We start from the raw sequence: 12,482 nt of genomic DNA, 5'->3' as shown, positions 1-12,482 counted from the left end.
ACAGCGAGAGCAGGAACACAAGCAGGGGGAGTGGGAGAGGGAGAAGCAGGCTTCCTGCTGAGCAGGGAGCCCGATGTGGGGCTTCATCCCAGGACCCTGGGATCATGACCTGAGCCGAAGGCAGACGCTTAATGACTGAGCCACCCAGGCACCCCTCTTCATTTTTTTAAAAAATTTTATTTTTAAGTAATCTCTACAACCAACGTGGGGTTTGAACTCACAACCCTGAGATCAAGAGCCACACACTCCATTGACTACAACAGCCTAGCACCCCAGCATTGTCTCTTCAGATTCGACCTTTAAGAGACAGAAAGAGCCCTTGACTTCAAACAGTTTAGGCCCTTCAAAAACTCCAAGGCCCAGGCTACCTGTTGGAATGAGAGGGAAATCAAAGAAGAAAACAAATTAGTATCTCTAACAATAACCTTGCCAGACAAGTAACAGAAACCCAACTGGGCTGCCCAGGGAAGACAGGAGGATTTATTATAAGGTGTCTCCCGGGGGTGCCTGGGTGGCTCAGTCAGTTAAGTCAAGGTCCTTGGATCAAGCCCCATGTCAGAGCCCCACATCGAGCCCCATATTGAGCCCCACGCCCATGGAGCCCCACATAGAGCCCCATGTCGGGCTCCCTGCTCAGCGGGGAGTCTGCTTGTCCGTTTCCGCTCCCCCTTGTGCTCTCTCTCTCAAATAAATAAATAAAATCTTAAAAAAAAAAAAAAAAAGGTGTCTCCTAGAGGCCAAGGATAGGCTCCAACCAGGTTCTCCAGGGACTAGGACTTGGACTGGGAAAGTGGCAGGAACCAGGGAGTTGCATCTCTCTCTCCCATTCCGTACCTGCACCTGCTTGCTTCCTCTCTCCACACACTGGCTCCCCCACCTCTCAGCACACATGACAGAGAATGGCTGTCTCAGAATCTCAAGCTTTATACCACCTTCTTAATTTAGGTTCAGCTCCTGGGAGAGATTGTGAGTGGGTCAGCCGAAGCCAGGGATTGGGGCCCCCCAGGGCCATCATGGTGTAAGGGTCTCACGTCCTATGAGGGGAGTCTTCGTTTAAGGGAGTCATGGTGGGTTGGGCTAATATCCCCGCAACGTCTCCTCTACCCAGATTAGAACAAGTACCCTTTTCTATATTATCATCCCAGGAGCCCTTGCACTGGCTCTGGTCCTCCTGCAGATCTGTCCCTGGTGTAGGTGGCCCTGCGCAGACAACTGAGGTGGTCCTGAGCAGCCGCTTCCTGAAGACTCACCACTGGATCCTGAGGGAAGGTACCTTCTAAGGATGTCCCAGTGTCAACAAGATAGAGGGCGCCCTGTGCAGGTGTTCATGATGGAGAAGACGGAGGGTACTTGTGGACTGTGCCTCTCTGTAAGCAAGCTGGGAGGGGCTGCCTGATAAGAATGGGGGAGTCTGTGGGGGAGGGGTGTGGTGTGGCGAGGACTGAGAAATGGGTGATTGGGCACCAGTCATAATTTTACATCTATTTGACTGAGGAATAATTCTTTGGAATGGAGTCAAGTCTTTTTTGGGGAAAAGACCACGTTGTCCTCCATCAGACTAGGAACACCCTTATAAATGATACCATGTTTGATGGACTGGGATATTGGTTTCCAAACCTGACAGCCACACAACCCTTTAAAATAATAACAACTGCAATCACAACCAATATTTATTAATTTCTTGCCAGGGGAAGTGGGTCGAAGTCTTTTTTTTTTTTTTCAATTAACAATAATCGCGCCTCGGATAAACCTCATTGGCTACGATACTGCCACTGTGCAAAGCTAAAGTCTTTTTTTTTTTTTAAGATTTTATTTATTTATTTGAGAGAGAGAGCGAGATAGAGCAAGCACCAGTCAGGGGGCGGGGCAAAGGGAGAGGGAGAAGCAGGCTTCTTCCCGCTAAGCAGGGAGCCTGATGTGGGGCTGGATCCCAGGACCCCAAGAGCCAAAGGCAGACGCTTAACCAATCAAGCCACCCAGGTGCCCCATCGAAGTCTTTTTTATGCACTATCATTAAATCTTCACAAAAATCCTGTGACATTCCCATTTTACAGATGAACAATCTAAGTCTCAGAGAAGTGGACAGATTTTTCCCAAGTTATACAGTTATTAACAGAGCTGGTTTGTGTTCCTAACTGCTCACTGATGCTGCCACCTCCCTTCTTTGGAAGAGATCTTACATAAAACCTAAATATAAAAACAAATGTATAAAAACAGGGCAGCTCTGATTGAATGGAGGAGGAGGAAGGATTCCCTGATGAATCAGCTTCTCTCCAACATGTAGGTGGGCTTCATGCCCCTTCAAGGGAGGCTCTAGGGCTCTTGAGATCACTTTGAAAACCAGACTTTGTCCTAAAGGGGTGATTTACTTCCTCCTAGTGTCTACCATTATCTCTAGCTCTGCCACCCAGAGAATCATGGGGTGTCTTGTTTAGGTCATGGGACAGAATTGGCAGTTTTAGTGTACAATAACTAAGTCCCCAGAACTATGCCCCCAGAACTCTCCATCAGTGTTCTTTGTAACAAACTGCAGTATTTATATCAATAAAACACCTCATTGTGATTCTCTAAAAAAAAAAATCCTCTGGAAACAATAAAATACCAAAAAGATATCTAAATCTTGGGGTAGGGGTCAGGACTTGGCAATTTTAACAAGCACTCCGGTGATTATTTTCCATGGGATTCTAAAATGCACACTGAAATTTGAGAACCACTGGCACACAGGTGAAGAACATGGGCTCTGGAATCAGAGAAATGTTGAACTCTGGCTCTGTTACTTGCTTTGGGCAAGTCTTTTAACTTTCTAAGCCTCAGTTTACTCTTCTGTAAAATGGGAACTAATAAACAGAACTCTCCTCAGAGAGTTGTGATCAGGCCCCAGTACCTGACGCACAGCTCATGCTCAGCCATTACGTTTTTTTTTTTTTAAAGATGTATTTATTTATTTATTTATTTTCTTTACAGAGAGGGGGAGAAAGAGAGAGCCTGCGAGTGCAGGGAGGGGCAGAGGGAGAGGAAGAGAGAGAATCTCAAGCAGGCTCCCCGCCGAGCGGGACACAGGGCTCCATCCCATGATCCTGAGATCATGACCTGAGCTGAAACCAAGAGTTGGACGCTTACCCGACTGAGCCACCCAGGCACCTCACTTCAGCCATTGCTTTTATTTAAATAAACAACTTGCAGCCAATGAGGACAGGAGAAGGTGTTTCTCCTGGAGATGTGAGGGTAATGGCTGCCTCCCTGCTTTTTTCTAGACCAACAACAGCTACACCCTTCATTCTCTGGAGATGCCCCTCCTGCAGATTCACCCTGGCTTCATCAGGACTGACTGTACAAGGCTCAGCTTCAGCTGCACATACCCTCTGGTGGTGAATGTCAGCCAGATCCAGTCTAACCCAGTGGTCTTCCCATGAGTTCTTTTCTATCAGCTGCCTCTCAGGCTGGGCCCTGTGAAGCTTCCAGAGTTCTCATTGCTACATCTAATCCAGGCAAAAGGAGTCGTCACTCTCAGGATGTTGGCCCCCCACGCCCAACCACCAATCATAGGTACGTCTTAGGTTGAAACTCAAAGCATCAGTGGAAGAAAACAGATGCTTCCATGAAGTAATGCATTATGGGTTGTTTATGTAAATTGCCACGGGGTAGGTTGGCTTGAATGGCTTCAAGGGTCCTAGGTGGCCCCTCATTTTTCAGGAAGTCCAGGACGAAGCTTAGCTACCAGAGCTCAGTGACCTTGGGTGCCAGGCAGAAGGTGAGTGAGTATCCCTCCCTCTGTGGCTTCATGGTGAAAGTCTCACTCTCGTCTCTCTCTAGATATGGAACCATCCATGGTCTGGGCACTGGGGATGTTGTTGTTGTGCTGGGCATCTTCACGGACCCTCAGCTCTCAACTGTACTTGAGAACAGACCAACTCCTCTTGGCAAGCCATTCTATGTGGTCCTCAGAGCCACAGGCATTGATCCAGCCAGATTTGCCTCGGTGGCCAGTGAGGTCCTTGCCAGCAGCAACATCTCCGGGACTGGTGCTGTTAAGTCCACCTACCGCTTTGTGAAGGAGAAGTAAGTGTCTGTCAGGCCACGGTAACCTCCTAGCAGGCTGCTTTCGTACCCATGAGCACAGATCCTGTGACTTTCCTCTCTATCCCTGGTACATAAGCACTGGGAGAACGTAAGTGCTGGGTGAACGTTTGTTGAATGAATGCAAGTAGTATTCTCATTCCCATTTTGCAGATGAGTAAATTAGGGCATAAGGAAGTTAGGGCTGGTTTCTCTCCCAAGATTACAGCCAGTAAATGACATTCATTCCTTTTATTTTTTCCTCAAACAGTTATTGAGGGCCTGCAATGATAAATGTAAAAAACAAAAATAAAACTGACATTTCAAAGTGCTCTACACTATGTAATATACTTGACATGCATGACATTTAATCGCTAATACTGACATAGCATTTACTCCATGCCAGGCATGTTCAAATTACTTCACATATATATATATATATTTTTAAGATTTTATTTATTTATTAGAGAGAGAGAGAGGAGAGGGGCAGAGGGAGAGGGAAAGAGAGAATCTGCAGCAGACTCCGCACTGAGCATAGAGCCCAGTGTGAGGCTCAATCTCACAACCGTGAGATCATGACCTGAACAGAAACCGAGAGTCGGAGGCTTAGCTGACCGAGTCACCCAGGTACCCCACTTCACATATATTAACTTATTTAAGCCTCACAACCCACTGTATGAGATAATTTTTTTAAAATATTTTATTTATTTATTTGACAGAGAGATAGAGAGTACAGATAGGCAGAGAGGCAGGCAGAGGGAGAGGGAGAAGCAGGCTCTCCGCCGAGCAGGAAGCCCGATGTGGGGCTCGATCCCAGGACCCTGGGACCATGACCTGAGCCGAAGGCAGACGCTTAACCGACTGAGCCACCCAGGCACCCCTGTATGAGATAATTTTTATTCCCATTTTATAGATGGAGAAACTGAGGCTCGGTTCACACAACTGGTAAGTGTCAGACCTTGCTAAATGCTGGGGACACAGAGATAAGTAAGGCCAAGTCCTTACCTTCAACAGCTTGTGGTCTAGGTTAGGAGCTGGTTGTATTTCATTAATATTAACAAATCTTCACAGAGCACAGTGAATCATTCATTACCTCACCAATTCCTGAAAATAGCCCTAGGAAGTATTATTTCCTCCACTTTACAGATGAGGGGATTAGAGAGGGTTCAGAGAGTTTAAATAACATGACCAAGGACACAGCCGTTGGTCTATTCATGCTCCAGAGTCTGGGTCCTGAAACACCACAAATCTATCCTAGCATGTAATTCTTCTATTGTCAGAAGGAAAGAGAACCTAGTGATTAAAGGTGTGGGTGGACACAGCAGCCAGGCTGCTGAAGAGACTTCAGCAACCCACTTAACTTCTGTGAGCCTCAGTGTCCTCATTTCCTTTAAAAAAAAGGGGGGGTGTCAATCAAGGTGGAACCTGGAATGGATTTACTGATGGTGAGCTTGAGCCCCGGAAATAAAGACCATGGGGGTAAAAAGACTAAATGGGCCTCGGGGCTGCTGAAGAGACTTCAGCAACCCACTTAACTTCTGTCCTCATTTCCTTTAAAAAAAAGGGGGGGGGTCAATCAAGGTGGAACCTGGAATGGATTTACTGATGGTGAGCTTGAGCCCCGGAAATAAAGACCATGGGGGTAAAAAGACTAAATGGGCCTCAGGGAGTACAAGAGACAGAGATTAGACAGGTGATTCCCTAATGCTCACAAGGAGGTAGCGTCTGTGCAGACAGGTAACTCAGTGGGTAAGTAATTTGCTGTCCCTTAGACTTTTGCATTGGCTGGTTTCTCATTCTGGAAACCCTCAACTCCCTGATACCCATAGGAAAAACTCTCATCTCCTCCAAGTCTTTGCTAAAATGTCACCATTTCAATGAAGCCTAGCCTGCCCATGCTATTTAAAATTGCAACTACCCTCCACTCATCCATTCTAGATCAATTTCTTTCTTCTATGTATCACCTCCTAAATATATGCCATATTATACGAGATCATTTGCTTTTTTATTTTTTATTTTTATTTTTTTTAAAAGGTTTTATTTATTTATTTGACAGAGAGAGACACAGTGAGAGAGGGAATACAAGCAGGGGGAGTGGGAGAGGGAGAATCAGGCTTCTGGCGGAGCAGGGAGCCCAATGTGGGACTCGATCCCAGGACCCTGGGATCATGACCTGAGCCGAAGCCAGACGCTCAACGACTGAGCCACCCAGGTGCCCCTCATTTGCTTTTTTAAAAATTAAGTTATTCATCTGAAACTAATGATGTACTATATGTTGGCTAATTGAATTTAAAAAATTAAAAAAAAATTAAAATTAAGTTATTTACTGTCTCCCCTTACCCACAAGAGAATAGGAGGTTTTGGTCTGTTTTGTTCACTCATGTTCCCTAATTCTCCCAAGGACCATAGTAAGAATTTCTTTCTGCCATGGACTCTATCGCACAGGCCTATCCAAATATTACTGGTTATAGTGAAGGGGTTACATTTAAGTTATTGTCACCTCAAGAAAAAGTCACCATGACAATAGTGTGGACAGTTCAGACCACTATCTCCTAATCCCTTAGCTCAGAATTTTCTATGTCTGTCAGAGTTTGCACACCAATCCCTACACTGCCACCAATAACTGAGATTTCTTTTTTTCAGTTTGGAGCAATTCTTGTTATAAGTGATGACTGATAAACTATGCCCAGTCAAGCAAACTTTAAGAAAGAAAGAAAAAGGAAGGAAGGGAGAGAGAGAGAGAGGAAGGAAGGAAGGAAGGAAGGAAGGAAGGAAGGAAGGAAGGAAGGAAGGGGAGGAAAGAAAGGAGTCAGGGGAGAGAGAGAGGGAGAGAGAGAAAGAAAGGGGAAGGGGACAAAAGTATATATAGTCTTCCTCCTAGGATTGATGTGAGGATGAAATGAAATAATGCATGTAAAGTTCTCAGTACAAGACGCAGCATCTACACTCAAACAGCACCAGCGAAAAGGGGGGAAATCAATGTTCCTGCGTCCACATAGCCGGCCCAAGCCAGGACTCCAAACAGTGAGTGACTCTGCCTCTCCCCCCAAGCTGCCCAGCCAGCAACCAGCTGCTCAGGGCCTGCGAGCCAACGGGGCCTCTCTGCCAGTGACGCTGGCCTTCATTCAACCCGTTCCACTTCGTGACCAACGACACGTTCTACCTGCACAGCCGAGTGACTTTGTGTGACGAGCGGGAGGGATACCCGTGCCAGCCAGTAAGCAGGCAGCCCTGGGGTCTCCAGGCAGTCGCGGCAGCCTCCGCCTGGCGCCGCTGGGGGCGGCCACTGGGGACCGCCACTGGGTAGCCAGACGCCTATCACTGTACCAATGCCACCACCCTGGGGGCGGGACTAAGGAGGGGCCTGGAGGACGGAGGAGCTGGGGATTGGCCTATCTTGTCAGGGGCGGAACCGAGGGTGGGGCTTGTAGAGAAGGGGCCGGTGGATTGCCCTAAGGGGCGGGATTTTGGGGAACACACCTAGCTCCCTGGTGTCTCCGGCAAAGGCCTTCCCTGGCTGGAGCTGGGACGGACGTCGCTACCCTTATACTATGTCCCCCGCAGACCTGTAGGCAGAAGACGTCCCCTGGGAGATCCCGGCGCAAGAGCTCCTGGAGAGCGGCCCGGGCTGGATGGTGTTTGGGCCCAACCGGATAAGCGGTAACTGGGTCATTTAGGGGCCTCCTTGACTCCTCTTTTTTTTTTTTTTTTAAGATTTTATTTATTTATTTGATAGACACAGCGGGAGAGGGAACACAAGCAGGGGGAGTGGGAGAGGGAGAAGCAGGCTCCCCGCGGAGCAGGGAGCCCAATGCGGGGCTGGATCCCAGGACCCCAGGATCATGACCTGAACGGAAGGCAGCCACTTAACGACTGAGCCACCCAGGCGCCCTCCTTGACTCCTCTCGCAGAGCCTCCCACTAACCTGCTCTGAGATCCCTCCTACCTTCTTGTCCTACACTCTTCCCTCAATCCAGGTCCATATCCTCCCCAAATCTATATCCTCAGCTTCTCCTCTGCTCTGGAGGGGTCCCCTCCCCTCACTGATCCTGTTCTCATTCAACTTCTACTCCTCTCCTCCCATTCCCACCTTTCCTGCCACACCAGTTCACTCTTCTCCTAGTCTGTTTGTCCCTTGTGCCACCCTGCTTTTGTATATTCTCCTTGCCGATCTGGAATAGTCTCTTCTTTCTCTTCCCTAAGAGTCTTCCAAAGAGCTGACCCTCCGGGGAAAGCCTATCTTAGTAAATCCATTCTAATTAGAGGTAAAAGGGTCATCATCACACCCTTCTGAGGCCTTGCTTCAACAAAGGGTCGGCCCTTTCTCTCAATCTTGATGAAACAATGGGAATCCTGTCAGGATGGTTCCTCAAGCTCAATCTTTCTTTCTATGTGGTTTCAGAGTCCAATGCCTCCAGCAGCCGGTGTTTGGCAGGTTGGTGCACAGGGACTGATTGGTGTGAAATTCTGGTAGGTGCCCCAGGGTCTGGGGGTGCACACTGGGTTCTGGCTGGCGCTGGTCTTGGATTCTCTCTCTGCTCAACTCTGTGTGACTTGGGAGAAGTCAGTTACCCTCTCCAAGTCTCAAGCTTACTCAGCAGTACATGGCAGAGTTGTCATTGTGGGGTTGTTGGTAGTCACAGTTGGAGTTTTACACCTCATCAGAACCTGAGACTATCCAGAAATGACTTAGAGTAGGGGTTAGGGCCAGGCAGGTAATAAGCGAGGGGGGCTGAGTGGGGTCCCCATTGAACTAGAGAGTGCATTTCATCCCTGTACTCCATCTGCCTTCCCCCCAATTTAAGGGAGGGACTGTCAGACCCCAGTTGGGACAGTGGGCCCCAGGAAAGCTTTGTTGAAAGAATGCATGAATGGATTACTAAATAATCCCACAAAGTGGAATATCTAAGCCTAAAAAGTTTCCCAGGCTCCCAAAGCCACCGAATCCTATTTGTAATCATTTCTTTCTTTCCTGCAGGAGCCTGGATGACTATTTTTCTTCTGATAGGCTTGATGCTGAGATAAAATCCTGCCCAGATATTTCCCCCAACTCTAGCCCTTGGCTTCTAGTTTCATTGAGGTAAGGGTGGAGTGGAAGAAGATTTAGGGAGAGAAATAGTCTGTCCTTTTGTTAGGGAGTGAGATGGAACCCCTGCGTGTCCGAACTACTATCTGGTAAGAAATGTGGCTGCTGAGCCTCAAGCTGTGCTTCCTCATCCCACCATCCCTTCCCATCTCTGGAACTCGTCCAAGGGCAGGATTGGGCCGCTCAATGTGGTAGGGGGCTGGGCAAAAAGAATGGCCAATAAACAGCAAGGAATTCTACTTTGACTCTCCTTTTCTGTGTATTCTGACTACAAAGCTTCAGCGCTTTATGAGGAACGGGATATGTATATATGTGAGAAGTCACTTTATTCTCTATAGGTTCTGGTTCCCCTATATGTGAAAGACTTTGACCAGATGATCTCTGCTTCAACACCGGGACTGTATGACTGGTTCTAGGGAAGGTTCCTGGGCATTGGCCAACTGGCCAACTGTCTCCTTTCTTCTGCAGAATGGTCAAGAGCTATTCAATTTCAGAATTAGGATTAAATGATTCCATATGTTATTATCCTGCCTATTAATTATTTCTGACCTCATAAGCACCCCCCCACCTTCCTAGTAGAGGTGGATATAGGGAGCAATGTTTGCTACTATCATTTATCCATTCAAAAATGGGTTGGAATCTACTATGTACCAGTTCCTGTGTTAAGCCCTGGGGATTCAACAGTACATAAGACACAGTCTTTGGACCTTACAGAAAGGACAGTTGAGTGCAAGAAGTAGGTGTATGGACCAGGAAACAGGACAGGCTTTGTAAGCTGGCAGAGGTGGAACTTTCACAAAATCAAAAGAAGACCTCTTTTTGTTAGTTGTTTTGTTTTTGAAGTACTACTTTTGATTGATATCTATGATCATTTTAGAAATTAATTTCTTGGGAAAATATTTTGGTACAAACAACAATAAAGCTAAATCTAACAGTCCTAACGTTTCATTTGCAAGAACTTTTCTTGTCATTTAATGTTTTCACAGCTCCTGAAAAAAATTAAGTCTGATGATCAATACATATTTTTTTATGTACACCAAAGCCACACATTTATTAAATCAGCATGCAAGTATTTACATTTCATTGGGAATTCATATTCACTTTATAGGTCTGGAGTAGTTTGTTTATTTATTTATTTATGAGTAGACTATTTAAATAGACCTGTTGGTGAAGGCATTAACCCATGCCCTTATTTAAAATATATCCTGGGGGCACCTGGGTGGCTCAGCCGGTTAAACATCTGCCTTGGTTAAGCATCTGCCTTCGGCTCAGGTCATGATCTCAGGGTACTGGGATCTGAGCCCTGTGTCAGGCTCCCTGCTCAGTGGGGAGTCTGCTTCTCCCTCTGCCCCTTCCCCACCCCTCATGCACTCTCCCTCTCTCTCAAATAAATAAAATCTTTAAAAATAAAAAAAATTAAATTAAATATACCCTGAAGGATAAAGGCAAAATATTACTGACTATACTATACTAAATATCTCCAAAAGAAAATAGAATGAAACAAAATTAAGTAAACAAGGAAGCCATTGAACTTAAACTATACTTGGTTGACCACATGAAAGAAGCCTCTGTGCTGTGTAACAATAGATGCTTATAAAATAAGGCACTAGACAACACGAATGCAGGCAAAAGTGGTAGCTCTAATGATATGATTATAACTAAGATGCAGGGACGCCTGGGTGGCTCAGTCGGTTAAGTGTCTGCCTTCAGCTCAGGTCATGATCCCAGGACCCTGGGATCGAGTCCCGCATCGGGCTCCCTGCTCAGTGGGAAGCCTGCTTCTCCCTCTGCCTCTGCGTGCTGCTCCCTCTGCTTGTGCTCTGTCAAATAAATAAAATCTTAAAAAAAAAGAACTTATGATGCAGTTAGTTTTCTCATGTTCTTTGATTAAGCTGAGGTGGCACATAACTGGCATTTTTCAGTCATGTCAGCTGATAGTGTCATTGACAATTTATTTTTTCCATTGACATTAAATTTTCATTAAGTCTTTTTTTTTAAGATTTATTTATTTATTTTGGAGAGACAGCATGCGTGCACAAGCATGAAATGGGGAAAGGGGGAGGGAGAGAGAATCTCAAGCACACTCCCTGCTGAGCTGGGGAGCTCAATTCGGGCCTTGAGCCCACAACCCTGAGATCATGACCTGAGCTGAAATAAGAGCCAGACACTTAAACCACTGAGCCATGCAGGCACCCCTTGCAGCACATTTTTTTTTTTAAAGATTTTATTTATTTGACAGAGAGAGACACAGCAAGAGAGGGAACACAAGCAGGGGGAGTGGGAGAGGGAGAAGCAGGCTTCCCGCTGAGCAGGGAGCCCGATGCGGGGCTCGATCCCAGGACCCTGGGACCATGACCTGAGCCTAAGGCGGACGCTTAACGATTAAGCCACTCAGGCGCCCCTGGTCTTTTTTTTTTTTTTTTTTTTTAGATTTTAATTTATTTGAGAGAGAGAATGAGATATAGAGAGAGAGCATGAGAGGGCGGGGGGTCAGAGGGAGAAGCAGACTCCCCGCTGAGCAGGGAGCCCCATGCAGGACTCAATCCTGGGACTCCAGGATCATGACCTGAGCCGAAGGCAGTCGCTTAACCAACTGAGCCACCCAGGCGCCCCGCCCCCCAGGTCTTTTAAAAATAAGAGAGTAACTGAAGATTTAAGACTATCTCTTACTAAAAATTGATTGTGAATATTCTCTGAAATTAACACTAAATCTTGGTTAAAATATTAAGACTCATTCACATTTGGGAAAATTAGTAATATGATAATGGAGTTACTTTTATTTATTTATTTATAAGATTTTTTGTTTATTATTTTATTTTATTTTATTTAAAGATTTTATTTATTTATTTGAGAGAGAGAATGAGATAGAGAGCATGAGAGGGAGGTGGGTCAGAGAGAGAGGCAGACTCCCTGCTGAGCAGGGAGCCCAACGTGGGACTCGATCCCGGGACTCCAGGATCATGACCTGAGCCGAAGGCAGTCGCTTAACCAACTGAGCCACCCAGGCGCCCTTGTTTATTTTTTTAAAGATTTTTTTTTTTTATTTTTTAACAGAGAGAGAGACAGCGAGAGAGGGAACACAAGCAGGGAGAATGGGAGAGGGAGAAGCAGGCTTCCCGCCAAGCAGGGAGCCCGATGTGGGACTCGATCCCAGGACCCTGGGATCATGACCTGAGCCGAAGGCAGATGCTTAACGACTGAGCCACCCAGGCGCCCTGGAGTTACCTTTAAAATATAGATATCTGGGGACACCTGGGTGGTTCAGTCAGTTGGGCGTCTGCCTTCAGCTCAGGTCATGATCCCAGGATCCTGGGATCTAGTCCTGCCTTGCGCCTGCTCA

At 46.6% G+C, this 12,482-nt stretch overlaps 1 long non-coding RNA gene and 1 pseudogene across 3 annotated transcripts; one reads left to right on the top strand and one right to left on the bottom strand.

Moving 5' to 3' along the window:
• Positions 1-1,656: 1,656 nt before the first annotated feature.
• Positions 1,657-1,784, bottom strand: LOC123860563 (U4 spliceosomal RNA; annotated as a pseudogene).
• A 2,171-nt stretch (positions 1,785-3,955) lies between these two features.
• LOC123858429 (uncharacterized) lies at positions 3,956-9,374 on the top strand. Of its 3 annotated transcripts, XR_010411045.1 has the most exons (5): positions 3,956-4,059; positions 7,108-7,273; positions 7,621-7,716; positions 8,459-8,526; positions 9,035-9,374. It is a non-coding gene; the product is annotated as an uncharacterized LOC123858429 (long non-coding RNA). The 3 variants fall into 3 exon arrangements; XR_010411044.1 differs by lacking the exon at positions 3,956-4,059 and having other exon boundaries at positions 6,926-7,273; XR_006794157.3 differs by lacking the exons at positions 3,956-4,059; positions 7,108-7,273 and having other exon boundaries at positions 7,519-7,716.
• The last annotated feature ends 3,108 nt before the right edge of the window (positions 9,375-12,482 follow it).

This window comes from Mirounga angustirostris, unplaced genomic scaffold (assembly GCF_029215605.1).
Source record: "Mirounga angustirostris isolate CCGP_5_RB_7025 unplaced genomic scaffold, mMirAng1.0.hap1 SCAF_4, whole genome shotgun sequence".
NCBI lineage: Eukaryota > Metazoa > Chordata > Mammalia > Carnivora > Phocidae > Mirounga > Mirounga angustirostris.
Note: the sequence above shows the minus strand (reverse complement) of the source record. Positions and strands in the feature narration are given on the sequence as shown.